Raw genomic sequence first — 19,690 nt, 5'->3', positions numbered from 1 at the left:
ACAGAGAACGTGGTCACCATGTTCTCAGAATTGTAGACATTAATGTTGTAGACACGTTTCATGGGAACATTGCAAGAACATTCATGTGTCCAGTTTCCTGTTTGTGTGTATCCCTGCCAACAGACAAGAAGCTATGAATGAATTAGTGGTTCACCAATAAGGGCCTTGATGTCACGTCCTGGCCAGTAAAAGGGGTTATTTGTCATTGTAGTTGGTCAGGGCGTGGCAGGGGGTATTTGTTTTGTGTGGTTGGGTATTGTGGGTTTAGGTTCTAGTTTTCTTATTTCTATGTTTATCTAGCTTTTCTAGTTCTATGTGAGTTTTGTCAATGACCTCCAATTAGAGGCAGGTGGTTGTTGTTGTCTCTAATTGGAGGCCATATTTAGTTGTGTTTGTTTTCACTGGGTTTTGTGGGTGGTTGTTTCTAGTATAGTCTATGCTCCATACTGGACTGTTTTCGTTGTTTGTTTTGTATTGATTAAGTGTTTTCTTTAACAAATAAGAGGATGAGCACTTTACCCGCTGCGTTTTGTTCCCCCTTCAACGACGAGCGTTACAGAACCACCCACTGAAGAAGAACCAAGCAGCGGAGGAAGAAGCAGCAAGAGAGCTATTTGGAGTCCTGGACATGGGATGAGATCCTGGATGGTAAAGGACCATGGAGGCAGGCTGGAGAGTACCAGCGCCCGAAGGAGGAGCTGGAGGAAGCTAAGAGGGAACAACGGAGGTATGAGGCATTATATCCTCCATTTCAGGAGGTGAGGAGGCAGCCCCAAAACATTTTTTTGGGGGGGGCATACGGGGAGTTGGGCTGAGTCAGGCGGGAGCCCTGATCTAACTTCCCGGGTGTACAGGGGAGAGCCGTGGAGCAAAGAGGAGCCAGTCAAGGAATCAAGTGAGGAGCTTGACGCGAGATTCCGTAGAGAGGTACTGGTGGAAAGGGCACAAAGGAGCACCTGTGTTTACTATGGGGAGCGACGGAGCAAGCAAGCACCATGTTATGCGGAGATATGCACGATATCGCCAGTGCGCAGCTACAGCCCGGTGAGCTTGGTGAAAGCTCCTCACAGGTGTCATGCTAGAGCCGGCATCGAGCCAGGACCGGTGATGCAAGTTGCAAGCATCAGACCGCCGGTGAGGGTTCATGGACCAGTGTATCCTGTTCCTGCTCCTCGTACCCTTCCTCCAGTGCGTCTGCCCAGTCCAGTACGTCCTGTTCCTGCTCTCCGCACTAGCCTTGAGGTGCGTGTTACTAGTCTGGCGCCTCCAAAGCCAGCCCCACGCATTATGCCTTCAGTACGCCTGCCCAGCCCAGTACGTCCTGGTCCTGCTCCTCACACTAGCCTTGTGGTGGGTGTTACTAGTCTGGCGCCTCCAAAGCCAGTCCCACGCATCAGGCCTCCAGTGCGCCTGCCCAGCCCAATATGTCCTGTTCCTGCTCCTCGCACTAGCCCTGTGGTGCGGGTTACTAGTCTGGCGCCTCCTAAGCCAGCCCCATGCATAAGGCCTCCAGTGCGCAGTCCCAGTCCAGAGCTTCCGGCTACAGTTCCCTGTCCAGAGATTCCGGCGACAGTCCCCCGTCCAGAGCTTCCGGCGACAGTTCCCCGTCCAGAGCTTCCGGCGACAGTTCCCCATCCACGGCTTCCGGCGACGTTCTACAGTCCGGAACCGACAGAGACGGCCTACAGTCCGGAAACGACAGAGACGGCCTACAGTCCGGAACCGACAGAGATGGCCTACAGTCTGGAACCGTCAGAGACAGCCTACAGTCCGGAACCTGCAGAGACAGCCTACAGTCCGGAGCCTGCAGAGACGCTCCTCAGCCCTTTGCCTCCAGCGATGCTCCCCAGTCAGGAGCCTCCAGAGACGCTCCCCAGCCCGGAGCCTCCAGCGACGCTCCTCAGCCAGGGGCCTCCAGCGACGCCCCTCAGCCAGGGGTCTCCAGCAACGCCTCTCAGCCTGGGGCCTCCAGCGACGCCTCTCAGCCCGGGGCTTCCAGCGACGCCTCTCAGCCCGGGGCCTCCAGCGATGCCGCGCAGCCCAGAGTCTGCTGAGCGGGAGCTACGGCCAGAGCCACCTCCGTGGTGGGAGGATTGGGAAGGGGGGGGTGATGCACAGGAACCGTCGTTGACGGTGGCCACCCTCCCTTCCCTCCCTTTAGGTTTGGGGTTGTTTTTGTGGGTTTTGTTTTGAGGTGCATTCGGGTTCTGCACCTTTGGGGGGGGGGGGTACTGTCACGTCCTGGCCAGTAAAATGGGTTATTTGTCATTGTAGTTGGTCAGGACGTGGCATGGGGTGTTTGTTTTGTGTGGTTGGGTATTGTGGGTTTAGGTTCTAGTTTTCTTATTTTTATGTTTATCTAGCTTTTCTAGTTTTATGTGAGTTTTGTCAGTGACCTCCAATTAGAGGCAGCTGGTTGTTGTTGTCTGTAATTGGATCCCATATTTAGTTGTGTTTGTTTTCACTGGGTTTTGTGGGTGGTTGTTTCTAGTATAGTCTATGCACCTTACTGGACTGTTTTCGTCGTTTGTTTTGTGTTGATTAAGTGTTTTCTTTAATAAATAAGAGGATGAGCACTTTACCCACTGGGTTTTGGTCCCCCTTCAACGACAAGTGTTACACTTGATTGGCTTGGCAACAGTAACAAGGTGGGATGAATGGATGAGTGGTTCACCAATCAGGGCCTTGATTGGCTTGCCAACAGTAACAAGGTGTTATGAATGGATGAGTGGTTCACCAATAAGGGCCTTGATTGGCTTGGCAACAGTAACAAGGTGGGATGAATGGATGAGTGGTTCACCAATCAGGGCCTTGATTGGCTTGGCAACAGTAACAAGGTGTTATGAATGGATGAGTGGTTCACCAATAAGGGCCTTGATTGGCTTGGCAACAGTAACAAGGTGTTATGAATGGATGAGTGGTTCACCAATAAGGGCCTTGATTGGCTTGGCAACAGTAACAAGGTGTTATGAATGGATCAGTGGTTCACCAATCAGGGCCTTGATTGGCTTGGCAACAGTAACAAGGTGTTATGAATGGATCAGTGGTTCACCAATAAGGGCATTGATTGGCTTGGCAACAGACAAGGAGCTATGAATGGATGAGTGGTTCACCAATAAGGGCCTTGATTGGCTTGGCAACAGTAACAAGGTGTTATGAATGGATGAGTGGTTCACCAATAAGGGCCTTGATTGGCTTGGCAACAGTAACAAGGTGAGATGTGTAATGGATATTTCTTTGGACAGACCTGTTCTTACAAAGTTCCCATGAAACGTAATATCTTAAGTTCTGAGAACATGGCAACCATGTTCTGTACATGTTTGGTTGGACGTTGTTGGAATATTCTCCTAACCCAGACAGTGCTTTTAATAACATATACAGTGTTTTCAACTTACATATTATACACAATTTAACATACATGACTACATTGTGCATGTTCATATATACTGTATTTATTTAAACCTCTTAGATGTAAAGTCTCCTGTTTAGGGGACCTGCATGGTTCTGGTACCGGTTCTGACCGACATTTTCATTATACATCGATGCATTGAGCAGTAGCCCTGATTCTCACGGACACAGTACGTCTCTTCTGCCTGTATAAAGCAGGATGTGAAATCTGACAACACTTGAAGCTAGTATTTCATTCGCTCTTCTGACAGTCCATCAACTCCTGGCTGAACCCTACGTCACAGCCACTAACAACGCATATGCCTGAAATCCTTACATCGAGAGAGTGGGGTGACTCCCCTTACGGCTGTCGAACCCAGGCCACCAGCACCAATACCCTAACCACTGTTCCAATAATGGATATCTCTAGCACATGTGCTTATTGGGCCAGTCTAGTTAGGCCTTGTCCAGAAGAAACCCCTCCAGTCTAGTTAGGCCTTGTCCAGAAGAAACCCCTCCAGTCTAGTTAGGCCTTGTCCAGAAGAAACCCCTCCAGTCTAGTTAGGCCTCGTCCAGAAGAAACCGCCCTTCCTCCCTAGGTACTTGTGTAGATGTGAAACAATCAAATCGTATTAGTCACATGCGCCGAATACAACAGGTGTAGACCTTAGAGTGAAATGCTGAATACAACAGGTGTGCAGACCTCACAGTGAAATGCTGAATACAACAGGTGTGCAGATCTTACAGTGAAATGCTGACTTACGAGCCTGTCACGGCTGTCGTAGTGATGAGACCAAGGCGCAGCGGGTTGCGTGCTCAACATTATTAAAGATGTGACCACGAAAAAACAAGAAAATACAGAAACACGACAGGAACAGTTTTGCAGGCTAACAAAAGGCAGTGCAAAAACAACTACCCACAAATCCCCAGGTGAAAACAAGCAACTAATATATGACTCCCAATCAGGAACAACGACGTACAGCTTTTCCTGATCGGGAGCCACACAGACCACACAGAAATAGACAAACTAGAACACAATAGAACACTAACACTAGAACAATTACTCAAAACCCCGGACTACCTAAACCAAACACCCCTACAATATTCACACTCAACCTAAACCATACAAAACAAATACCCTTCTGCCACGTCCTGACCAAATACTGATACAATTACTCCCTCTGCTGGTCAGGATGTGACAGTACCATTTCACACATTTCAAAGTTATTGTCAACCTCATTCTGTTCCGGACCACAGGCAGACTCACTCGGTTCCGGACCGCAGGCAGACTCACTCGGTTCCGGACCGCAGGCAGACTCACTCGGTTCCAGGTTGCAGGCAGACTCACTCGGTTGCGGGTCGCAGGCAGACTCACTCGGTTCCGGACTACAGGCAGACTCACTCGGTTCCGGACTACAGGCAGACTCACTCGGTTCCGGATTACAGGCAGACTCACTCGGTTCCGGATCGCAGGCAGACTCACTCGGTTCTGCACAGTGGGCCATCTCCTTTGGTTCCGAACTGTAGGCCGTCTCACTCGGTTCTGCACAGTGGGCCGTCTCCCTTGGTTCCGAACTGTAGGCCGTCTCACTCGGTTCCGGGCTTAACACTCTTACTGGATACTCCTGACGGGGTAGTGTTGTCGGACACTCTGGACGGGGAACTGTTACCGAATACTCTGGACTGGGCACTGTTGTCGGATACTCTGGACGGGGCACTGTCTCCGGACACTCTGGACGGGGCACTGTTTCCGGACACTCTGGACGGGGCACTGTTTCCGGACACTCTGGACGGGGCACTGTCGTTGGAAGCTCGAAACTGGACTGACGCACTGGAAGCCTGATGCGTGGTACTGGTACTGGATGTGCCAGTTTGGGGACACGCACTTCAGGGCTAGTGCGGGGAGCAGGAACGGGCTGAGTTGGACTGGGATTACGCACTGGAAGCCTGATGCGTGGTGCTGGTACTGGAAGTGCCAGTTTGGGGACACGCACTTAAGGGCTAGTGCGAGGCGCGGGAACAGGCTGAGTTGGACTGGGCTGACGTATTGGAGGCCTGGTGCATGGTGCTGGTACTGGATATACCGGGCCGTGGAGAAGCACTGGCGGTCTCAATCGCACGACTGGCACCGCCCGTACTGGCTGGATGCCCACTTCCCCCTGGTAAATGCGGGGCGCTGGCACTGCGCATACCGCCTGAAAATACCCGGCCTCGCCACAGCACCCATCACCCCTAAGCACGGGACCTGTCCAGTCATATGTTGCCCAAAAAAGGCATGGGGATTTGGCCTGGGGCTAACATACTGTAGAGAAAATGATCCACTGACTAACTAACAGGAACAAACCTTAAGGGAGCATTTTTTAGTTGGGTCCCAACTCTCTATTCTATCACTGAGCTCTGAGTACAGCCACGAGAGAGAGAGAGAGAGAGAGATGATTACGTTCTACAATATGTGAGAATAATGTTGACATTGCCTGGCTAAATAGATTTGATGCATGGTGATTTCTCTATAGCCTACGTGGCCGACCCAGGAACACATAATAAAACCATGAATAGAGGTAGAATTAATCTATTGGTGTTTTCAGAATGAGAAAGTGACAACAAAAACAAAACAGGTTCCTTTTGTAATGGAAGGATTTGTACGGAAAGTCAAGTTGAATCCAACATTAGATGTCATCTTCAATATAATTGTACTTGGCTTTACCACAACAGTGTAGCGTTCCACACTTCAATTGAAGTGGCGGGAAACAAACGAAAGTGGCCACATCTCAACAACAAAAAAATAAAAAAATTAAATAAAATGATATCACGGATATAACGGAGCCGAAGTTCTTATAAATTGGCTACAATAATTCGAGGGCTTTTTGAGTTGACGGAAATGTCTTTAGTTGAATTTCTGAGCTCCAAATTCATGTTCAAGTAGGCCACTTCAAGCCCCTTGTATTGTTTAAAGTGGAACTGACAGCGTTTTAAGTCCATTGCAGATGTGAAACAAACAGACAATCATAATATCAGTTAAAAATATAAAATTCCCAATTTATGCTACAAAACCAACTTCATAAGAGCTTTTAAAAATAGGTTCTATTTGACTCAACGTTCCATGATTTTTATTTTAACTTTATTTAACAAGGCAAGTCATTTAAGAACAAATTATTATTTACAATGACGGCCTAGGAACAGTGGGTTAACTGCGTTGTTCAGGGGCAGAATGACAGATCTTTACCTTGTCAGCTCTGGGACTCGCAACCTTTCGGGTACTGGCCCAACGCTCTAACCACTAGGCTACCTGCTACGTTGTTGGTAGAATAGATGGATGTAGTTCAATGCATGGTTAATACAATTCGCCAATACATTTCTTGGTAGTCTCAAAAAATATTGCTATCAGGTTGTAAATCACAGCTGGCCTGATACATTGTTTGGTGCCTCCATTCGGGATGCACTGTTTCAGTTTCAATGACTCAATATTTTGGACAAAAACGGACCAACGTAACTAAGGCTGTGAATGTCAATACAATCAGACTAGCAAGTGGCAATGATCACACACCAGTCATAACCTGGCTAATAGGCTAGCGTATCTATTTACAGCGCATTCAGAAAGTATTCAGACCCCTTGACTTTTTCCACATTTTCTGATGTTACAGCCTTATTCTAAAATGGATTAAATAGTTTCCCCTCCTAATCAATCTACACACAATACCCCATAATGACAAAGCAAAACTGTTTTTTAGAATTTTTTGAAAATATATGAAATAAAACGAAACTGAAATATTACATTTACATAAGTGTTCAGACCCTTAACTCAGTACTTTGTTGAAGCACCTTTGGCAGTGATTACAGCCTCTTCTTGGGTATGACGCTACAAGCTTGGCACACCTGTATTTGGGGAGTTTCTCCCATTCTTCTCTGCAGATCCTCTCAAGTTTTGTCAGGTTGGATGGGGAGAGTTGCTGCACAGCTATTTTCAGGTCCCTCCAGAGATGTTGATCGGGCTCTGGCTGGGCCACTCAAGGACATTCAGAGACTTGTCCCAAAGCCACTCCTGCGTTGTCTTGGCTGTGTGCTTCGGGTCGATGTCCTGCTGGAAGGTGATCCTTCGCCCCAGTCTGAGGTCCTGAGCGCTCTGGAACAGGTTTTCATCAAGGATCTCTGTATTTCCCTCGATCCTGACTAGTCTCCCAGTACCTGCCACTGAAAAACATCCCCACAGCATGATGCTGCCACCACCATGCTTCACCGTAGGGATGGTGCCACATTTCCTCCAGACGTGATGCTTGGCATTCAGGCCAAAGAGTTCAATCTTGGTTTAATCAGAACAGAGAATCTTGTTTCTCATGGTCTGAGAGTCCTTTAGGTGCCTTTTGGCAAACTCCAAGTGGGCTGTCATGTGCCTTTTACTTGGGAGGGGCTTCCCGTTTGGCCACTCTACCATAAAGTCCAGATTGGTGGAGTGCTGCAGAGATGGTTGTCCTTCTGGAAGGTTCTCCCATCTCCACAGATGAACTCTGGAGCTCTGTCAGAGTGACCATCGGGTTCTTGGTCACTTCCCTGACCAAGGCCCTTCTCCCCCGATTGCTCAGTTTGGCCGGGTGACCAGCTCTAGGAAGAGTCTTGATGGTTCCAAACTTCTTCCATTTAAGAATGATGGAGGCCACTGTATTCTTCGGGACATTCAATGCTGCAGAAATGTTTTGGTACCGTTCCCCAGATCTGTGCCTCGACACAATCCTGTCTTGGAGATCTACGGACTATTCCTTCACCTCACTTCTTGGTTTTTGCTCTGCCGTGCACTGTCAATTGTGGGACCTTATATAGACAGAGGTATGCTTTTCCAAATAATGTCAAATCAATTTCATTTACCAATGGTGGACTCCAATCAAGTTGTAGAAACATCTCAAGGATGATCAATGGAAACATGATGCACCTGAGCTCAATTTTGAGTCTAATAGCAAAGGGTCTGAATACTTATGTATGTAAATAAAAATCTAAAAAACTTTTTTCACTTTGTCATTACAGGGGTATTTTGTGTAGATTGATGAGGACTTAAAAAAAAAACAAGGCTGTAACGTAACAAAATGTGGTATTGTGACGTCATTATGTGGTTTTGTAATGTCATTATTGTCATGTCATTATTATTGATTTAATCCATTTTAGAATAAGGCTGTAACATAACAAAATGTGTAAAAAGTGAATGTGTCTGAATACTTTCCGAAGTACTATACGTAGCATGCTGAAAACATGGAGCCTAACTTTAGCTAGATAGCTGCTAGGAGGATGTCATGTCAGGGATAATTTTTTATATCGTGGATAAACACAGCTAGAGCTGCAGGTGTCATTCGGTTAGCTAGCAAGAACTTGAATGACTGTTTTCCAGTTAGCATATCTCTTGCATTCCCAAATTCACTGTAGCTATCTACTCCGATTTCAGAGCACTCTCATCTGAGTGTGCCAGAGCGCAGAATAACTGATGAATTTATGAACTCGCAACACCGGCTGAATATGACCTGGTGCCAGTAAACATAGACAAAATAAGTAATAGTTAGTCAAGAACGTTCTAGATAACATGTAAACAGCCTAACCAGCTCTGCTACAATGAGTAAAATGGTCAGAGTGAGGTGTTCTCTCATTTGTGTCTGGAAGTAGACAGCTAGCAAGCTAGCCAACTTTAGCCAGTTAGCTTGGGTGCTTGGTTGCAGGCAAGCTGTAGAAGGACGAGTAGGCTACAATTCCCCATTGTTTATCAGTGCAATTTTGATGCCATCATTTGTCAGTGCAATTTGATGGCCAACTAGCTGAAACTGTTTGAGAGGGTTTATCTAATGTTTCTTCTTTAGATTTTAGCTCATCTTGCTCTGGCTTGCATTAGTTGTTTATCTTGTTGTTGTTGATGTGCATAACTGAGGGATTGAGAGCCTACCTGTTCACAGTTGTTTGATCAATACCACTGTAAAGTTCCCAAATGTAAGAGGACTCCCGTGGTATTAACATATTTGTAGAAATCCATTCAGGTGCATTTTATGGCTTTTGACGAATGTGTTCTAATGATCTGTAAACACACAGTCCAGTTCAAAGTGAATGATGACAGGCTTTTGTAGCAAATGGCTTGTTTGCATAAAGGCTTACTGTACCTCTTGTTGGCTATGGTGCACCGGTCTGGACAAGACAGATGTTTATGTTTCACTATATTGGTATCACTCCAATATATTGTTATCACTCCACGGTGGAGGGATATATTCGAGGTGAGGATTTACAGATTTACTTCCTCTGTACACCTGTGTCACGGCTGGGGTCCACCCCTATATATAGACGCAGGTTCTCTTTCGTTTTCTCGGAGGACGTCCGTATGGTTTGAGGTACGAACTTTCTGAAGTTCGCTTGGTAAGTGACTGGTTGTAACGACTGTCGTAGAGAGGGGACCAAAGCGCAGCGTGTTGATTGCTCATGATGAATATTTATTTTAACTCAGAACACTAAAGAATAAATAACAAAGAGAAAACGAAAGCGCACAGTTCTGTCAGGTACAGAAAACTAAACAGAAGACAACTACCCACAAACACAGGTGGAAAAAAACCCTACTTAAGTATGATCTCCAATTAGAGACAACGAGGACCAGCTGCATCCAATTGGAGATCATCCCAAAAAACAACAACATAGAAATAGAAAACTAGAACCTAAACATAGATATACAAAACATAGAAAAACACAAAACACCCCCTGTCACGCCCTGACCTACTCTACCATAGAAAATAACATCTTACTATGGTCAGGACGTGACACTGGTAAGTGTAATATCTTGCGTGGAAGTACTGTATACTCACTGGCTGTTTGCAGCCTGGAGCAGCTGGCCACATGGCCAGCCCCTCCTCTTGAGTACTGCACTCGCTGCTCCATGGTTGATCTGTATCTTCCGCCCATGGTTTGTCGTGCTTCGTGTTTCGTTAGCGTTACACTACGACTCTGTGTGTGTCCATTAGTATGGTGGCTCTTGCTGCCACAAACTGTAATTTACATCACACAACTTGCCGACTGTCCTGTTCTATATGTGTGTTGTGAATTGCTATAACATGCTGCTCCCAGCACCGTAGGCTAATTATTGTGCAGTGTTTTTTCTTGTTCTTTCCCCTGCAGAGTGAAAAAGTTGAGACATTAGCTTTAGAGTTCCTTAATGGAGTACCTCCATCATATGATGCTGTTTTTACTGCTTGGATATTAAACTGGTAGGTAATATTGCAGTTGGCAAAAACAAAAAAACAAAACACTTTTGTCTGCCTGTTTTTCCCACAGGGGTCTTCCCCTGTGTTTGTAGAGGTACAGGGTAATTTATCCCTCACCGGGTTCCTATTCCTCCAAGCGGGCCATGACAAAAGCTTTTCCAAGGCGTCAGACCCCTGCTCTGTGGCCTTGTTGGCTAAGGCTGAGCTTATGGCTTCCCTTTGTGACATGTGTGATGTTGGCATCCCCCTGGGGATCCTCATACCTCGTGTATCCACTGCCTGGGTTGGAGCCATGCGGAGAGGGTGGTGGAGCGCCCTACTGGATGCCTGTTTTGTGTTCTCAGAACGCCTGCACCTGGCACGATTGGAGGCCATGCGTGAGTGGGTAGGCCAGGCTCAGGCTGCGCCACCGAGCTGTTAGCCCCTCTACAGAGCCCAGTACCCCTCCCATGGAGTTATGTTGCAGGCGCAGAGTACCTGACCATGGACACTATGATAGCTCCTGGACCGGGAGATTATAGGGCGGAACCCGCGACTGAAGCCGGGATCCCCCAGTGTCTTTGAGGCGGACTTGAAAGCCACATATGGGTCCCTCTGCTCTCTTGGCCGCCTTACCAACGTGTCCATGCTGCTGCAGGTCTACCTGCAGACTCCGTCAACGTGGCCATGCTGCTGCAGGCCTACCTGCAGACTCCGCCAATGTGGCCATGCTGCTGCAGGCCTACCTGCAGACTCCGTCAACGAATGGGCCATGGTGCAGGTGGTTACCTCCGGCGCCATCTCTGGCTGGCCCAATCCCATCTGTCAGCTGCTCTCCAGAGCACATTTGCCACTCTCCCCATCACCCCAGGGCTGACACATACACTAGAGCTGCAAGCTGTATTGCTGGCCCTGAAGTCTTTCCTTCCACATCTGAAGGGAAAACATGTCCTGGTGAGAACGGACAACACCACAGTGGTGGCTTACATCAACCATCAGGGGAGACAGAGGTCCCACTGCCTCCATCTTATGGCACAGGAGCTCATTCTCTGGGCTCAGGGCTGTCTAGCGTATCTACGAGCAGCGCACGTACCTGACATCCTGAATGTGGCAGTGGATATGCTCTCGAGGGAGGGTCCGCCACCTTGGGACTGGAGCCTACTTCCCCTGGTGGTGCAGCACCAGTGGAACAAGTCCAGGAGGGTGCAGGTGGACCTGTTTGACTCCCTGGACTATGCACACTGCCACTGTGGTTACGTAGACTTGAAGTCGGAAGTTTACATACACCTTAGCCAAATACATTTAAACTTAGTTTTTCACAATTCCTGACATTTAATCCTAGTAAAAATTCCCTGTCTTAGGTCAGGTAGGATCACCACTTGATTTTTAAGAATGTGAAATGTCAGAAAAATAGTAGAGAGAATGATTTATTTCAGGTTCTATTTCTTTCATCACATTCCCAGTGGGTCAAAAGTTTATATACTGTCACGTCCTGACCAGCAGAGGGCATATTGCTTAGTCTAGGTCAGGATGTGGCAGGTGGTTTGTGTTTGTTTAATGTTGATGATTGGGACTTCCAATTGAAGGCAGGTGTGTATAGTTGCCTTTGATTGGAAGTCCTATATAGGTGTGTGTGTTTGTCTTTGGGGTTGTGGGGAATTGTTTGTGTGCACTGCGTTGGTTTGAGCCTGCCACACTGTTACCATTGTAAGTACTGTTTATTGTTGTTTTTGTTCAAGTGGATGCCTTACATGTTTCCTTTAATAAACATGAGTGTCCACAATCCCGCTGCGCCTTGGTCCTTCTCTCTTAAATACGACATATTCGCCGAAGAGTACGACATATTCTGTGACAGAATTCCCCACCCACACAGGACCAAGCAGCGGAAGAAGGCTGGTGAGGACTGGGAGACACGACGGGTAAGGGAGACCGAGAGGCACCCCCAAGATTTTTTTAGGGGGGGCACAAGGGCTGTTTGAAGGCGTCAGAGCTGCCCGCCAGTCAACCGTCGTCAGAGCTGCCCGCCAGTCAACAGTCGTCAGAGCTGCCCGCCAGTCAACAGTCGTCAGAGCTGCCCGCCAGTCAACAGTCGTCAGAGCTGCCCGCCAGTCAGTCGTCAGAGCTGCCCGCCAGTCAACAGTCGTCAGAGCTGCCCGCCAGTCAACAGTCGCCAGAGCTGCCCGCCAGTCAACAGTCGCCAGAGAGGTCAGACTGCGCTGAACTGCCGGAGTGGCCAGACTGCGCTGAACTGCCGGAGTGGCCAGACTGCCCTGAACTGCCGGAGTGGCCAGACTGCCCTGAACTGCCGGAGTGGCCAGACTGCCCTGAACTGCAGGAGTGGCCAGACTGCCCTGAACTGCCGGAGTGGCCAGACTGCCCTGAACTGCCGGAGTGGCCAGACTGCCCTGAACTGCCGGCGTGGCCAGACTGCCCTGAACTGCCGGCGTGGCCAGACTGCCCTGAACTGCCGGCGTGGCCAGACTGCCCTGAACTGCCAGACTGTCCCGAGCTGCCAGACTGCCCAGACTGCCCAGACTGTCCCGAGCTGCCAGACTGCCCAGACTGTCCCGAGCTGCCAGACTGCCCCGACTGTCCCGAGCTGCCAGACTGTCCCGAGCTGCCAGACTGCCCCGAATGTCCCGAGCTGCCAGACTGCCCCGACTGTCCCGAGCCGCCAGACTGGCCGGACTGCCCCGACTGCCTGGAACGGCCAGCACCTGAGCCACCTCCAGGATAGGTGGGTTGGGGAGGGAGGATGTAGCACAGTGCCGTCGGTGACGGCAGCCACCCTCCCTTCCCTCCCTTTTTGTTTAGGGGGTATTGTTTGTTGGTTTTGTTGGGGTATTGGGGATTTTCTTGTGTTTTTCTTTTTTAGGTGCATCCCGGAGTCTGCACCTTGAGAGGGGGGTACTGTCACGTCCTGACCAGCAGAGGGCATATTGCTTAGTCTAGGTCAGGATGTGGCAGGTGGTTTGTGTTTGTTTAATGTTGATGATTGGGACTTCCAATTGAAGGCAGGTGTGTATAGTTGCCTTTGATTGGAAGTCCTATATAGGTGTGTGTGTTTGTCTTTGGGGTTGTGGGGAATTGTTTGTGTGCACTGCGTTGGTTTGAGCCTGCCACACTGTTACCATTGTAAGTACTGTTTATTGTTGTTTTTGTTCAAGTGGATGCCTTACATGTTTCCTTTAATAAACATGAGTGTCCACAATCCCGCTGCGCCTTGGTCCTTCTCTCTTAAATACGACATATTCGCCGAAGAGTACGACATATTCTGTGACATATACACTCAATTAGTATTTGGTAGCATTGCCTTTAAATTGTTTAACTTGGGTCAAATGTTTTGGGTAGCCTTCCACAAGCTTCCCATAATAAGTTACCACTACCTCTACCACTACCTCTACCTCTACCACTACCTCTACCTCTACCACTACCTCTACCACTACCTCTACCTCTACCACTACCTCTACCTGTACCTCTACCACTACCACTACCTGTACCACTACCACCACCAATACCACTACCTCTACCACTACCTCTACCCCTCTACCTCTACCACTACCTCTACAACTACCTTTACCACTACCACTACCTCTACCCCACTACCTCTACCACTACCACTAACTCTACCACTACCACTACCACTACCTCTACCTCTACCTCTACCTCTATACCACTACCTCTACCTCTACCTCTACCTCTACCTCACTACCTCTACCACTACCTATTCCTCTACCTCTCTACCACTTCCTCTACCTCTCTACCACTACCTCTACCACTACCTCTACCACTACCTCTAACACTACCTCTACCACTACCTCTACCACTACCTCACTACCACTACCTCTACCTCTCTACCACTACCTCTACCTCTACCTCACTACCTCTACCACTACCTCTACCTCTATCACTACCTCTACCACTACCACTACCTCTACCACTACCTCTACCTCTACCTCTCTACCACTACCTCTACCTCTACCTCTACCTCTCTACCACTACCTCTACCTCTACCTCTACCTCTCTACCAATACCTCTACCTCTACCTCACTACCACTACCTCTACCACTACCTCTACCACTGCCTCTACCACTGCCTCTCTACCACTACCTCTACCACTACCTCTACAACTACCTCTATCACTACCTCTACCACTACCACTACCTCTACCACTACCTCTACAACTACCTCTACCACTACCTCTACCACTACCACTCCCACCACCTCTACCACTACCTCTACAACTACCTCTACCAATACCACAACCTCTACCTCACTACCACTACCTCTACCTCTCTACCACTACCTCTACCTCTACCTCACTACCTCTACCACTACCACTACCTCTACCTCTACCACTACCTCTACCTACACCTCTACCTCTACCTCTCTACCACTACCTCTACCTCTACCTCTACCTCACTACCTCTACCACTACCTCTACCACTACCACTACCTCTACCACTACCTCTACCACTACCTCTACCTCTACCACTACCTCTACCTCTACCTCTATCACTACCACTACCACTACCTCTACCACTACCTCTACCACTACCTCTACCACTACCTCTACCCCTCTACCTCTACCACTACCTCTACAACTACCACTACCACTACCTCTACCCCACTACCTCTACCACTACCACTAACTCTACCACTACCACTACCACTACCTCTACCTCTACCTCTCTACCACTACCTCTACCTCTACCTCTACCTCACTACCTCTACCACTACCTATTCCTCTACCTCTCTACCACTACCTCTACCACTACCTCTACAACTACCTCTACCACTACCTCTACAACTACCTCTACCACTACCTCTACCAATACCACTACCTCGACCTCACTACCACTACCTCTACCTCTCTACCACTACCTCTACCTCTACATCACTACCTCTACCACTACCACTACCTCTACCACTACCTCTACCTCTATCTCTCTACCACTACCTCTACCTCTACCTCTACCTCTCTACCACTACCTCTACCTCTACCACTACCTCTACCTCTACGTCACTACCACTACCACTACCACTACCTCTACCTCTACCTCTACCTCTACCACTACCATGGCCTCTCTACCACTACCTCTACCTCTCTACCTCTACCTCACTAGCTCTACCTCTACCTCTACCTCTCCACCACTACCTCTACCTCTACCTCACTACCACTACCTCTACCACTACCTCTACGTCTACCTCACTACCACTACCACTACCTCTACCACTGCCTCTCTACCACTACCTCTACCACTGCCTCTCTACCACTACCTCTACAACTACCACTACCTCTACCTCACTACTACTACCACTACCTCTCTACCACTACCTCTAGCACTACCACTACCTCTACCACTACCTCACTACCTCTTCCTCTTCCTCTACCTCTACCTCTCTACCACTACCTCTACCTCTACCTCACTACCTCTACCTCTACCTCTACCACTACCTCTACCTCTACCTCTACCTCACTACCTCTACCACTACCTCTACGTCTACCTCACTACCACTACCACTACCTCTACCACTGCCTCTCTACCACTACCTCTACAACTACCACTACCTCTACCTCACTACCACTACCACTACCTCTACCTCTATCACTACCTCTACCATTACCACTACCTCTACCACTACCTCTACCTCTACCTCTCTACCACTACCTCTACCTCTACCTCTCTACCACTACCTCTACCTCTACCTCACTACCACTACCTCTACCACTACCTCTACCTCTACCTCTACCTCTCTACCACTGCCTCTCTACCACTACCTCTACCACTACCTCTACAACTACCACTACCTCTACAACTACCTCTACCACTACCTCTACCACTACCACTAACTCTACCACTACCACTCCCACTACCTCTACCACTACCTCTACAACTACCTCTACCAATACCACAACCTCTACCTCACTACCACTACCTCTACCTCTCTACCACTACCTCTACCACTACCACTACCTCTACCTCTACCACTACCTCTACCTACACCTCTACCTCTACCTCTACCTCTCTACCACTACCTCTACCTCTACCTCTACCTCTACCTCACTACCTCTACCACTACCTCTACCACTACCACTACCTCTACCTCTACCACTACCTCTACCACTACCTCTACCTCTATCACTACCTCTACCACTACCACTACCTCTACCACTACCTCTACCACTACCTCTACTACTACCTCTACCCTCTACCTCTACCACTACCTCTACAACTACCTCCACCACTACCTCTACCCCTCTACCTCTACCACTACCAGTACCTCTACCACTTCCACTACCTCTACCTCTACCTCTCTACCACTACCTCTACCACTACCTCACTACCTCTATCACTACCTCTACCTCTACCTCTACCCCTCTACCTCTACCTCTCTACCACTACCTCTACCTCACTACCACTACCTCTACCACTACATCTACCACTACCTCTACCACTACCTCTACCTCTACCTCTCTACCACTACCTCTACCTCTACCTCACTACCTCTACCACTACCTCTACCTCTACCTCACTACCACTACCTCTACCACTACCTCTACCTCTACGTCACTACCACTACCACTACCACTACCTCTACCTCTACCTCTCCACAACTACCTCTAACCTCTACCTCACTACCACTACCTCTACCACTAACTCTACGTCTACCTCACTACCACTACCACTACCTCTACCACTGCCTCTCTACCACTACCTCTACCACTGCCTCTCTACCACTACCTCTACAACTACCACTACCTCTACCTCACTACTACTACCACTACCTCTCTACCACTACCTCTACCACTACCACTACCACTACCTCTACCACTACCTCACTACCTCTTCCTCTACCTCTACCTCTACCTCTCTACCACTACCTCTACCTCTACCTCACTACCTCTACCACTACCTCTACCTCTACCACTACCTCTACCTCTACCTCACTACCTCTACCACTACCTCTACCTCTACCACTACCTCTACCTATACCACTACCTCTACCTCTACCTCTACCACTAACACTACCAGTAACACTACCTCTACCTCTACCTCTACCTCTACCAATACCTCTACCTCACTACCTCTACCACTACCTCTACCTCTACCCTCTCTACCTCTACATCTCTACCACTACCAGTACCTCTACCACTTCCACTACCTCTACCTCTACCTCTCTACCACTACCTCTACCTCTACCTCTCTACCACTACCACTACCTCTACCTCTACCTCTACCCCTCTACCTCTACCTCTCTACCACTACCTCTACCTCACTACCACTACCTCTACCACTACATCTACCACTACCTCCACCTCTACCTCTACCAATACCTCTACCTCTACCTCTCTACCACTACCTCTACCTCTACCTCACTACCTCTACCACTACCTCTACCTCTACCTCACTACCACTACCTCTACCACTACCTCTACCTCTACGTCACTACCACTACCACTACCACTACCTCTACCTCTACCTCTACCACTACCACGGCCTCTCTACCTCTACCTCTACCTCTCCACCACTACCTCTACCTCTACCTCACTACCACTACCTCTACCACTACCTCTACGTCTACCTCACTACCACTACCACTACCTCTACCACTGCCTCTCTACCACTACCTCTACCACTGCCTCTCTACCACTACCTCTACCACTGCCTCTCTACCACTACCTCTACAACTACCACTACCTCTACCTCACTACTACTACCACTACCTCTCTACCACTACCTCTACCACTACCACTACCACTACCTCTACCACTACCTCATTTCCTCTTCCTCTACCTCTACCTCTACCTCTACCTCTACACCTCTACCTCTACCTCTACCTCTACCTCTACCTCTACCTCACTACCTCTACCACTACCTCTACCACTACCTCTACCTCTACCTCTACCTCTACCACTACCTCTACCTCTACCTCTACCACTACCTCTACCTCTACCTCTACCACTAACACTACCAGTAACACTACCTCTACCTCACTACCTCTACCACTACCTCTACCTCTCTACCTCTACATCTCTACCACTACCTCTACCTCTCTACCTCTACATCTCTACCACTACCTCTACCACTACCTCTACCTCTACCTCTCTACCACTACCTCTACCACTACCTCTACCTCTACCCCTCTACCTCTACCTCTCTACCACTACCTCTACCTCTACCACTACTTCTACCACTACCTCACTACCTCTACCACTACCTCTACCACTAAATCTACCTCTACCTCTCTACCACTACCTCTACCACTACCTCTACCTCTACCTCTACCTCTACCTATACCACTACCACTACCCCTACCTCTGTCTATACCTCTACCTCTACCACTACCTCTCCTGCTGCCACTACCTCTAACCTCAACCAGTACCAGAGGCTGCTCAGTGCCTGTCCTTTCTTCTGCTGCCCACAAACCTCAGAGGACCGCCTACCACAATATGCAGGCTTTCAATAGAATGAAAAGAGGATCTCAAAAATAACCCAATAAATAGATCATCATGCCACACAATAGGCTGGCACCTCAGCCCCTGCCCAGGCGGAAGATAACGGCAGAAAATGACAGAGGGGGTTTTGCAAGGAGTGTCTGATCAATAATCTTCGGTTGAGATGATCTGTTATGAAGTGCTCCTGTCCTGTCTTTCAGGAAGCATTGCTTCACCATTCTAAGGTTGTGTCACAATGGCACCCTATTTCCTATATAGTGCACTACTTTTGGCAAAGGCCCATAGTTCCTTAGTACAAAGTAGTGCACTTATCAGGGAACAGGGTGCTATAGTGCACTTATCCAATGTGCAACAGCAGCAGTGGAAGAGGATGCCACGCTGTGAAATATCTTCATGGGTAAATGCCAAACATTTGTACCTCAGAGAGAAATGAGAGGAAGCGTTCTCCTACTGATGATTCTCTGCTGACAACCTAAATGATCCAGTTTAACAAGTTGTGAATGTCAGAAGGAAAAATGGGAAAGTGGCTTCATCCCAATTGGCATCCTATTCCCTTCATAGTGGACTACTTCTGATGAGAGCCCATTTGGTTGTGCACTGTAATAGGGAATAGGCTGCCATTTGGAACGTAGCTGGGAATGCTGGGTTTACG

Source organism: Salmo trutta, chromosome 13 (assembly GCF_901001165.1).
Source record: "Salmo trutta chromosome 13, fSalTru1.1, whole genome shotgun sequence".
NCBI lineage: Eukaryota > Metazoa > Chordata > Actinopteri > Salmoniformes > Salmonidae > Salmo > Salmo trutta.
Note: the sequence above shows the minus strand (reverse complement) of the source record.